This window comes from Tamandua tetradactyla, chromosome 1, assembly GCF_023851605.1.
Source record: "Tamandua tetradactyla isolate mTamTet1 chromosome 1, mTamTet1.pri, whole genome shotgun sequence".
Lineage (NCBI taxonomy): Eukaryota > Metazoa > Chordata > Mammalia > Pilosa > Myrmecophagidae > Tamandua > Tamandua tetradactyla.
This window is the reverse complement of record NC_135327.1, coordinates 126,249,394-126,262,139: the sequence shown is the minus strand read 5'-3', so window position 1 is coordinate 126,262,139 and position 12,746 is coordinate 126,249,394.

Below are 12,746 nucleotides of genomic sequence, written 5' to 3'. Positions count from 1 at the left end.
AGGAAGATGACCATGACCTCAATTAGTTTAATCATTTTGATCAAGAGAAATCCTCGCATAGTTCACACAACAAGAATTTAATGTAGCCACTACTTGCCAGGTTTGGAACTATGTTTTGGATTTACAGTGGGTAACAGGACAGATAATAAAATGCTAGAGGGAAGCAGACAGTAAACTAGTAAATAACTATATAAATAAAGAAGATTATTTCAGATAGTGGCAAGTGTTATGAAGATAGTAAAATAGAGGTGATTAAGAGATAGGTGCTATTTTAGGTATGGTCATCTCAGAGGTCTCTGAAGGACTGGCATTTCAGTTGAGACTAAAAAAGATATGAAAGAGCTGACTGGGCAAAGGTCTGTTCTAGGACATGCCACAAGAAGGAACAGTTAGTAGAAAGGCCCTAATTCAAGTACATGTGGTGTGTTAAAGAGAACATAGTTAACAAAATGACAGAAGCCAAGTCACACAGTGCCTTAAAAGTTAGGACTTTATTTTACTTACAGTGAACAGATTTTGGAGAATTTTAAGCCAGAAAAGAAAATTATCTAATTTAAAATTTTAAAGGATACCATGAGCTCTTCTGTAGCTCACAGAGCAAAGGGGTCAAGGGTAGAGGCTCTTACTCCCATCCAGGTAGGAGTAAGAGTGAAGATGATAAGAATTGGGAACTACTTTGAAGATTTAGCGATTGATTGGCTATGAGAAGCCAAGAAAAAGGGAATCAAAGTTGTCTCTGATGTTTGGGACCTGATCAGTTGGTTAGTGGATAATGATGCTGATCAGTTAAATGGGGATGCCTGAGAAAAAGAGGATACTGTGGGAGTAGTGTGGAGAATTAAGACTTGTCTTGGAAATGTTCAATTTGAAGTATCTTCTAAGAGGGTCTATGTCATCAATAAAGAAAAGGAATTAACGGCAAACCAGATATGCTCTGAAATGGTTCAGCAATAAGCAGAGACTTTGTGTTAGGAAGGCCTGTTATATATACTTTAAAGCAGAGAGAATCCTAACTCCCATGGTTACATGGATGGGCTTCATGAGTCCTTAAATACCCTTAAATGAAATGAAATATTTTGTGTATAGATTCACAAGTACTTTGAGTGAGGAACATGAAAAACTTTCATTAGATTCCCAGAAGTCTGAAAAGTAAACTTGGAAAAGGACAGTTAGGCCCTTCCTAACATCTTGCCTTCTGAATTTTCATTTTCCCTTCTTTAAGTTTTTATGCTCTGAAAACAGAGAAGAGAGTACAGATTGAACTGTAATTTAAAAACTGAGAATATATGTAAAGGAAAAGACACATTTTGAGAATTACTTCTCTTTTTTAATTTGACTTCATTGAGAATATAGAGATATTTAGGGTAGACTAAAAAAGACATCTGGATTCTTTTTAATTCTTGTTGTTTTCAAGGACTTTTGGCATTGTTTAATGTAGGCGATCCTGTGGCCATCCTGGGCTGTCCTGCCAGAATAAACACACATCTTCTCTTTCCTCCTTGCCAAGTCCAGGGGACATCTTTTACTTGTTTTTTAAAATTCTCTCCCTGAGGTATAACTAAGGGAAAGTCTGATCATCTTTTTAAGCATCATATCTTATAAGGTTCAGTTGAGGAAGCAAATCTATGAACGATATGGACTAAAGGATTTATTATAAGCATTAAATCTTACATAATTGTGGGAAAAGCTGAGGAAATAAAGGTCTCGAGGGACTAGCTGGAGAATTAAAGAAAAGTCACTAACCAGGGAACCACAAAGGGGAGCCAGGAAAGAACTCAGGGGTAGGCTGTTGCCTCAGCATCTGTTTGTGGGCCTGAAGTCACTGTAAGTCAGGGAATCAGGAAGAAACAAGGACCCACAAGGAAAAATTGGAACCTATGTCTTTCACTCACATCAAACTCTGATAATGCAGGCAACCTGTAGAAAAAGTTGGTGTCTTTGGCCACGTTGCTGCACTTGCTGCTGGCCTAGGGTTTGAAAAGCTGAAGGAGATATGATGGCAGCTGGGGGTGTGGACCTGGGTGCTGCCCCATGCGAACCAGGTGGCCAGGACAACAGTAATAGCGGCACCAGCTGCAGGAGTGCCTGGTGCCCTGCAGTAACCTCACACCGCAACGGCTGCTGCTTCTGCCTTGCAGACCTCATACACGTATTTCTAATGTCAAATTCTAAACTGATACTACATAGGGAAGGAAATTCTGAGAACCAGAGTTGACATAATACAAAATCAGCACAGGCATTGGCTTCAACACACATGCCATGAGAAAGAAGGCAGTGATTCACTCCTATGCCCTGGTGAAAAAAGACCTGAAGACAGGCTGGATGTATCTCAGATATATAGGATATGCTGGGATAAAAGAACTAATAAACTCAATTTCTGGCTCTAACCACCCAAAAACTCCACTTGAAATTCTCAGATTATGACTATTATCAGCATAGCAGTTTTTTTATGAACTTGGGGTTACTGCTGTTAATAAAATACTGGGCTGCATCGCAGCTTTGATTCCATGGCAATTCCTATATCCCTGTGTAAGTAAAAGTACTCAATGTTATTTCCTATCTAATTATGCTTCAATCTTTTATATCTAGCCTCACAGTAATGTTTTATAAGTAATCTTTGTCTGTTTTCTTGCTGTAATACTCTAATATCTTAGTACGAAGTAATACAAAATTGATGTAGTTACTGACGTTCTCCTCTGTAAACTGTGCATATGTAATTTCCATACATCACAGATCACATCTTTTTTCAATAAATAATTTTTGTCTGCTGATAAGACACTGTTTTTCTTTGATAGAAAGAAATATCTCTCACCTTTCATCTATGAGAGAGTTTTTCCTTCAGAAATCTTACATGACAAGATTGACAATATTAAAAATGTTTTCTAAGATAGCATTTCATGTGAGAGAGAGCTTCCTTAATGAAGAGTGCAACCACTCCTACCTGTAGGAGAGAGACAATTTACACAGTAGGTAAAGAGAAGCCCAAATTTGAATTAATAGCACACAAGAATGTAGTTTTCACAGTCCACCATCAGCCCTTAGAGATTTACCTGAAGGAGTGTTATTTCCTTCACATTTCAGAAGAAGACAAAGAAAGATAAAAGAGGTGAGACATATTTTCCTAAAATAAAAATCAGGTATTATAATAGAAAAGTTGTGAAGAAAACATTTATAACACCTCTCAGACCATCCCACAACTAAATTACTAATAACTTTTCAAAGAGAAATGACAAGAGTTTCAGATCATGCAGACCAGCAAGAAAGAATAGAAAATAATGTGTCTGTTCTAAAATTCAATTCCAGCCCCACCCCATTCTATATTTCAAAAAAAAGGACATCTTAAGATATTAACTGACAAGTTCCAGCTGACATGCCAAGATGAAATAGATGCTTCATACCAAAGTAAGATGTCATACTCAAATTAAGATTTTCAAAGGAAATGTTCAAAACCAGCCCTGCTGCAACCACAATGGCAGAGAGAAAGAAGTTTCAGGGCTTTGTTCCCCCACAGAAGCTTTGAACATCCAGCAAGAACTGGCAGAAACATCATTCTCAAAGCTCCAGAAATTACTTAAATCATAAAAGGCTGAGTACTAAATCAAGGAAAAGACTACTTAAAAGTGGTAGGATCTCCTGGTACCCTGGCTGACCCCTACTCCACCCCTCAACTACTCAGTGCAGGGGGAAGGGGTGCTTCCCAGTACAGATCCCTGGTCCCAGTTTCAGAGGGAACAGAGTAACCACCATGCATATCTTGGGAGCATGTATGTCTGACCCTGTCTGTCTGGTGGTAGCTTGAAGGACTTGCTATCCTAGAATTTGCCTTGCATATAGAAGGTAGCTCAGCAAGCTCTCCTGTGGAATACTGAGGGAGAACTGTCAAGTAGATCCTGGGGTAAAGAATGCATATTTTAACGTCCAGGACTGTGATGAAAATGATTCCTAGGAAAGAGAGACCATTCAGAACAATGTAAACAGGGGAATTCCTAGAGTCAAACTTGCATGTGCAGAAAGGACCATAGCAGTCCATATACTTTGGCCTGGAGCTATTATTTAAACTCTCTTCAAAGACAGAGAAAGGTGCTTTCATTTTATTCCTTCTGAGATATATATATATATATATATATATATATATATATATAGAGAGAGAGAGAGAGAGAGAGAGAGAGAGAGAGAGAGAGAGTGTGTGTGTACTGGCTATTGGCATTCAAGAAAAGCTCTGTCATAAATCAAGCTTAAGGATCAGATGCTTCAGAGTCTATATTCCAGCAACAACATATTAAAATATTCAAAAACAGAGTACAAAATATACAAGGAAATAGGGAGTGATGGGCCCAGCAAAGGAAAAGACTGGGACATTCCAGACAAAAATTTTAAAAATGGTCCTAGATTGAGGGTAGATAGTGGAGTAGGGGGTTCCAGGATTCAGCCATTCCACAACAACAATTATTAAATAGGCAGAAACTGTCTGAAACAACTATTGTGCAACTCCAGAGGACAGAAGAACACTGTACAGCATCCAGGGAAGAGCACGAGGAAGAGCTAATAAATTATGGTAAAGAATAGTAAATGATCTCTCTGTGTGGTATCTACTGGCACCCATCTCCACTCTCACACCAGGCTGCTATAGGGTCCAGCCCCTGGCTAGCTTGCTGGTGACAGAAAGGGACATAAAAATCTCTTCTGCAAGACCAGAGGTGGGCACAACTGACCACTGATCACATCTTTTGATTAGCAACTTCGGAGTACTGGGGGCCCAGCTTTGAGAATGACCATTGCTTCAACCGCCCCATACAAAGGCCACAATGCAGGAGACTTAAAGATGCTACACTTCATCAGGGCTGTGGGGGACAGTTAGTCGAAGGACTGCATTTGCTAGGCAGGCCAAGAAAGCTCAGCTGTGGAGGTGCATGGAATAAACTCTTGGCGTGCTTTCTGATCTCCTCCCAGGGCACTTTGGAGATAGTGTGGACACCCTGCATGGGTCTTGGGTCCTGTTTCAAAGACTGATGGGAAGATCCTCTCCATTGTGCCTTCCTCCCAAAATTTGCCTTCTAGACAAAAACAGCTTGAGGAAGAAACTATAAATGTGAACAATCTGGGGCAAAGGCTTCACAGCTTCAAACACCTAGGAGATGGAGGTCTGTTTCCTGCAAAACAGAGGGGACAGGGCCACGATGGCTCAGCAGGTAAGAGTGCTTGCCTGCCATGCCCGAGGACCCAGGTTCGATTCCCAGTGCCTGCCCATGTTAAAAAAAAAACACAGAGGGGACAACCAAACTCCTGTAAACAGGAGAACTCCAAAACAAGTAACAAGCAAAAACCCAGGACAAAACACAGGCCCAGAAAGACAGATAAAACCCTGCACACTGCACTCACCTTGGGCAGACCTTCCTAATAAGAGGGCTGAAGCTCGAGAAAATCTCTGTCTTATCACCAGCTGGTTACAAAACAGGAAACAGATATCTCAGGGAATAAATATTAAAGTTAACATTTAAAAATATTAAAATGTAGTATGCAATAAAGACTACAAGTCAAAGTTCAGGAAACAATGACCCATCCACAGAAAGAGGATAAAAACCCAGAAAACACCAATGAAGAAGACTAGAATGTGGACTTATCAAACATGCCTTTGAAAAAATGATCTTAAACACACTAAAGGAGATGAAGGAAAATACAGAGAAAGAACCAAAGAAAAATAACGAATGAGCAATAAGAAAATCTTAATAAAGAGATCGAAATTTTTAAAAGGAACCAGTAGAATGACTGCCGTTGAAGAACTCAGCAACTGAAATGAAAAATGCTTAGGAGGGTTTTCAGAACAGATTAGAGTTGGCAGAAAAATCAGTGAACTTGAAGAAGAGACACTTGAAATGAGTTAGACTAAGGAGCAGAAAGAAAAAAGAATTATAAAAGTGAAAATAAAAAAATTTTTTTTAAATATGTGAAACTAGCCTAAGACATCTCTGGGGCACCATCACACATACCAATGCATATATTATGGGAGTCCCAGAAGGAGAAGAAAGAGAAAGAGGGGAAGAAGGAATATTCAAAAAAAAAAAAAAATGATAGAGAACTTCTAAAACTTAGAAAAACTATGCACATACAAAAAGCCCAGAAAATACCAAACAGGATTAATTTGGAGAAAAATACACTCTGTCACATACTGATCACACCATTGAATGCAAAGAAGAAGGAAAGAGTTCTTAAAACTGTAAGAAAAAAGGCAAATGTTACATACAAGTGAGTGCCAATTAGACTGCATTCCAATTTCTCATCAGAAACAATGGAGGCAAGAAGGCAGTGGATTGAAATAGTTGAAGTGCTGAAAGAAAACAATTGCCAACCAAGAATTATATATCTAGCAAAGTTATCTTTCAAAAATGAAGGAGAGATTAAGGAATTCCCAGATTAAAAAAAAGCAAGAGTTCATCACCATTAGACATGCCCTACAAACAAGGGAGTTTGTTACACACAAGGGAGTTCTTCAGACTAATAAGAAAGGAAGCTAGATAGTGGTGTCAGGGTTCTCTAGAGAAATAGAACCAACAAGAGATATCTGTAAATATGAGATAAATAAAAGTGTCTCACTCAACCTTGGAGGTGCAAGAGTCCAAAATGTGAAGAGCAGGCCACGTGCTGGCAATTTCAATGAAGGTTCTCCACGACCTTCAACTGGGGAGGAGCTAAATATTCTCTCTTCTCTCTTAAAGGTCTCCAATTGATTGGATTAAACCCAGCTGATTGGATTCTCTAGCTGTGGAAGACACACCCTTATTTGATCACAGATGCCATAAACTGATGATTTAGTAAATCAGGCTTCTGGTTTATTAATCAGCCACAAAATATTCTTTCAGTAATGGGTAGGCCAATGCTTGCCTGACCAGACAACTGGGCACCACCACCTGGGCAAGTTGACACCAAAACCTAACCATCACAGTTGACCCCTTGTCAACTTGTCAACTATACACATCACCTAAACACATAGTTAATCTCTAAATAGAACACAATAAAGGTCATATATTTCACCTAACAATAGTCAACTGTCCTGCATCCAGCCAGAAACATACTAAATCCCTCCAGGATAGGGTGCAAATCCTTAGGTAACATTCACTTTTAAACTTGACATCATATAACTTAAATACTATAACATGAAAAATACAACTTACATCATATGATAAGAAAACAAGATATTTGCTTTATGTACAAATAGAAACAGCCCCATGACAAAACAAAGAGGAAATATTCACACCTGTAACTGGACATATGGTCATATTCCTATTTACCACTACCTTCTTCTACTACCCACTCTATGTTCTCTTTACCCACAGCAAGCACTTCAACTGGCCACAGTTCCTTACCTGGTGGAGTGATGCAGACCTTCATTCCTGAAGTTTCTAGGCCATTGGTAGTCCTTCTGGATTGGGTTGTTGCAGTTTTCCATTGACTTTAATCACAGGGCATGGTAGTACTAAGAGACACCCTAGGGGATCTCCTGTATTCCAGGAAAACTCTTCTCTACCTCCATTGTGTAGTTACAGCCCTACTTCTGCTTGATAGGTTCAGTCAGTACAGTAATCCCCTTCTTTACCTGTTGATTCAGAGGCATGAAAAACCTAAAGTGGCCAGGTGGCAGTCTTAACTTCTAGTTCAATGGAATCAATGTTGTGTCTCCCAGTGGAGGCATTCCTACTTGTGGAACTAAGACCTGTAGGCCTGCAGAGCTTAAGGTTGCAGGAACATGAAGCAAAATTTTTCTAGTGGATCACTAGGGGTGATAGTGAGGGCTGCCACTCCCGTTTCCAACCCTAATTCCTGAATGCTATGGGAGAAACAGCACCATACAGTAGATGCTGATTCAGAGTATACACATCCACCTGTAGAACACTGCCCAGCCCTGCAAGGTATGGCCACCTAGTTGGCACCATAACTGGGTCTTCAAAAGGCCATTCCACTGTTCCACCAAGCCAGCAGCATCTGGATGATGGGGAACATAGTGAAACCAGAAAATGCCGTGACCGTGTTCCCATTCCCATAATTCGTTGGCTATGAAGTGGGTTCCTTGATCAGAAGCAATGCTGTGTAGAATACCGTGATAGTAGATAAGGCATTGCATAAGTCCATGGATGGTAGTTTTGGTGGAAGCATTGTGTACAGAGAAGGCAAACCCATGTCCATGGTATGTGTATTTTCCTGTTAGAACAAATCACTGCCCCTTCCGTGATGGAAGGGGTCCAATGTAATCAACCTGCCACCAGGTAGCAGATGCTACCAGGGACTGAGTGTGGGTCTCTCTGCTGGCAGACTGGGCACTCAGCAGTGGCTGTAGCCAGGTTATTCTTGGTGAGTCGAAGTCCATGTTGCTGAGCCCATGCATAACCTCCATCCTTACCACCATGACCACTTTGTTCATGAGCCCACTGGGCACTGACAGGAGTGGCAGGTCATCTTATCCACCTGATTATTAAAACCTTCCTCTGCTTAAGTTGCCCTCTGGTGAACATTCACATAGAACACAAATCTCATGGTTTTTTGCCTACTTAGAAAGGTCTATCCACATGCTTCTTCCCCAGTCCTTTTTGTCATCAATTTTCCAATCATGATCTTTCCAAATCCCTGATCATCCAGCCAAACCATTAGCTATAGCCCATGAGTCAGTATACAAATGCACCTCTGGCCAGTTCTTCTTCCAAACAAAATGAATGACCTGGTACACTGCTTGACATTCCACCCACTGGGAGCATTTCCCCTCACCACTGTCTTCCCAGAAAGGGACTGTAATACTGCAGCTGCCCACTTTCAGGTAGTACCTGCAAATCATACAGAACCATCTATGAGCCAGACCCGAATTTTCTTTTCTTCCATCAATTGACCATGAGGAACTCCCCAAGAGGCTTGGAAAGAGAAAGTAAAGTGGTAGGAGTGGGGGATAAGGGTATTTGGGCCACTTCCGCATGTAACTTACTTAAGCCTTCAGGACCTGCTTGAGACCTATCTCTTATATATCATTTCCATTTTATGATGGAGTTCTGCTGTGCATGCCCAACTTTATGGCTTGATGGCTCAGACAACATCCAGCTCATAATAGGTAACTCAGGACTCCTGGTGTTCTAGTTTGCTAGCTGCTGGAATGCAACACACCAGAAACGGAACGACTTTTAAAAGGGGGAATTTAATGAGTTGCTAGTTTACTGTTCTAAGGCCGAGAAAATGTCCCAATTACAACAAGTCTATAGAAATGTCCAATCAAAGGCATCCAGGGAAAGATACCTTGGTTCCAGAAGGCCGATGAAGTTCAGGGCCTCTCTCTCAAGTGAGAAGGCACATGGCGAACACAGTCACGACTTCTCTCTCATCTGGAGGGGCACATGGCAAACATGGCATCATCTGCTAGCTTTGTCTCCTGGCTTCCTGTTTCATGAAGCTCCCCAGGAGGCATTTTCCTTCTTCATCTCCAAAGGTCACTGGCTGGTGGACTCTGCTTCTCGTGACTATGTTGTTCTGCTCTCTCTGAATCTCCCTCTCCAAAATGTTTCCTCTTTTATAGGACTTCAGAAACTGATCAAGACCCATCCAAATGGGTGGAGACATGTCGTCCTATAATCCAATTTAACAACCACTCTTGACTAAATCACATCATCCAGGGAGATGATCTCATTACAGTTTCAAACATACAGCATTGAATAGAGATTATTCTACCTTTATGAAATGGGATTTATATTAAAACATGACTTTTCTTAGGGGGCATACTTCCTTTCAAACCAGCACACCTGGTAAGTTGGTGGCCCATGGTTAAGTGTTCAGTGTCTACTAAGGCCCAGTAGCAGGCCAAAAGTGGTTTCTCAAAAGGAGAGTACGTATCTGCACATGATGTTATAAAGCTTTACTCAAAAATTCCAAGGGTCTGCATTGTGATTCTGCTATAGGGTCCTGCCAAAGGCTCCAAACAGCATCTCTATTTGCCACTTACACTTCCAGCACCATTTGATCTGCTGGATCATAGGACCCGAGTGGCAGAGCTGCTTGTACAGCAGTCTAGACCTGTCACAGAGCTTTCTCTTGTTCTGGTCCCCACTCAAAACTAGCAGCTTTATTGGTCACTCTATAAATGGGCCAGAGTAGCACAACCAAATGAAGAATATTTGTCTCCAAAGTCCAAAGAGGCCAAATTGGCATTGTGTCTCTGTTTTTTGGTCATAGGAGAGGCCAGATTCAGCAGCTTATCCTTCACCTTAGAAGGAATATTGTGACATGCCCTACACCACTGGACACCTAGAAATTTCACTGAAGTGGAAGACCCCTGTTTCTTTGTTGGATTTATCTCCCATCCCCTGACATGCAAATGCCTTACCAATAAGCCTAGAGTAGTTGCTATTTCTTGCTCACTAGGTCCAATAAGCATGATATCATCAATATAATGGACCAGTATGATGTTTTGTGTGAAGAAGAAATAATCAAATTTCCTGCAGACAAGATTATGACATAGGGCTGAAGAATTAATATAACCCTGAAGTACGACAGGGAAGGTATACTGGTGGCCTTGCCAGCTGAAAGTAAAACTGTTTCTGGTGGTCCTTAGTAACAGCTTTTGAGAGAAAAAGCATTTGCCAGATCAATTGCTGCATACCAGGTACCAAGAGATGTGCTGATTTGCTCAAGCAATGATACTACATCCAAAACAGCAACTACAATTAAAGTCACCATCTGGTTGAGTTTACAATAATCCACTGTCATCCTTCAAGATCCATCTGTTTTTAGCACAGGCCAAATAGGAGAGTTGAATGGGGATGTGGTAGGAATCACCACCCTTGCATCCTTCAAGTTCTTAAGAGTGGCACCAATCTCTGCAATCCCTCCAGGAACCTGTTATTGCTTCTGGTTTACTATTTTGCTAGGTAGGGACAGTGCTAGCGGCTTCCACCTGGCCTTTCCTACCACAATAGCCCTCACTTCACAAGACAGGGAACCAATGTGGGGGACTCTGCCAGTTGTTGAGTATGTCCATTCCAGTTATGCATTCCAGAACTGGAGAAATAACCACAGAATGGATATGAGGACCCATTGGACCTACTGTGAGATGGACCTGAGCTAAAACTTCATTGATCACCTGGCCTCCATAAGTTTCTACTCAAACTGGTAGACCAGAGTGACATTTTGGGTCTCCTGGAATTAGTGTCACTTCTGAGCCTATGTCTAGTAATCCACAAAAATATCTGATCATTTCCTTTCCCCAATGCACACTCTCCCTAGTAAAAGGCTATATGTCTGCTTGAGGAAAGCTGGGAGGATGGTAAACAGTGTAAATTTTGGGCAGTGTAACAGGGTCCTTCCCCAAGGGTAACTGGACTCTGGGTCTACAAACTGTGTCATATCTGGGAATTGATTAAGGGGCCATGACTCTCTGCTTTTGTAATTCAAGTTAGACCTCTGCTCATTGGCCTAAAACTATTATACTTATACAGCTCAAGCAAGAATTTAGTAGACTGCTCATCTGTTTTACTTCTAGGTACCCTGTGATCTACTAGCCAATGCCATAAATCTCTTTGAGTCAGATTATTTTGACTGCTGCTTTAAGTCTGCTGTCCATTATGGTAGCCACACTCACCTTGTCTATGGCAATTAACTTTGCCATGAAGCTTCTGCCAACTTGGAATCCAAATACCCCTAATGTGTTTGAGTCCATCTCAGTGATAGCAGTTCCTACAATAATTTATGATCTACAGAGACTTGTGATTACATAGCTCTTCAGGGATGATAGAGTTAGTGTCACAAATTGATTCTTCAAAGTCCTTATAAAAGGTGTCCTCTGGACATTCCTGGGGTGTGTGAGCAGGTCTTCCATGATAAATTCACTCTAATATTCCAATCTCTCTAAGCCTTTGGATCTCCTCATTTACATTATACTAGGGAGGTTCTGGCTTTCGACCTCAGATAATTTTGACCACCTTTTGATCCATGTTTCAGCCATCATCCAAACAATTAATGTTCTTTTTAACTCCTCAAGGTGAAATGTTGAATGTAGAATCTCTGCTTAGTAGGCTCATATCAATAAATTCAGCCTGATCCAACTTTATATTCTTTCCACCATTATCCCACACTCTTAATATCCATTCCCACACATATTCCCCTGACTTCCATCTATATAAATTAGAAAGCTCATGTAGTTCTTTTTTGATATAGTGTACCTCCTCAGATGTCACATTTTGTATCTCATGTTTCAGGGTCTGTTGGGACTTTAGTCTAGTTATCGGTCTTGAAGAAAAGATGAGTTGTGGAGTGGGTAGAAGTATATTTCAAGCCAATTACCTCAGAACACTCCATTGCAGTTTCATCTGGGGAAACAGGATTAATATTCCAGACTGAGGAGTGAGGGCTTTTTCCCCAAGGGAGGTGGATACAGGTTTAGCAGGCATGAGGATTAATCTCTTTAGGTGGAGGTTGGATGGTAGAGTCCTCAGGGCATACTGGAAGCCAGAAAGTTGTTTCCTCAAGGAAGTTTGGAAGTAGGAAACTGTCTCCTTAAGGCAGGCTGGAGATTGAGTGGCTGTTTCCTCAGGACAGACCATTATAGGAAATCTAGCAAAGACTCAAAAGAATCCAGGGTTTCCATGTCCCCACTGCCATCATTATTAACCCATGTATACCCATCCTAAATTTCAGGATCCCATTCTTTTCTAATTAAAGCCCTTAATTTAACAGCAGACACCCTACAAGGTTGAGAATTTAGTTATGTTGTAAATCTGCTA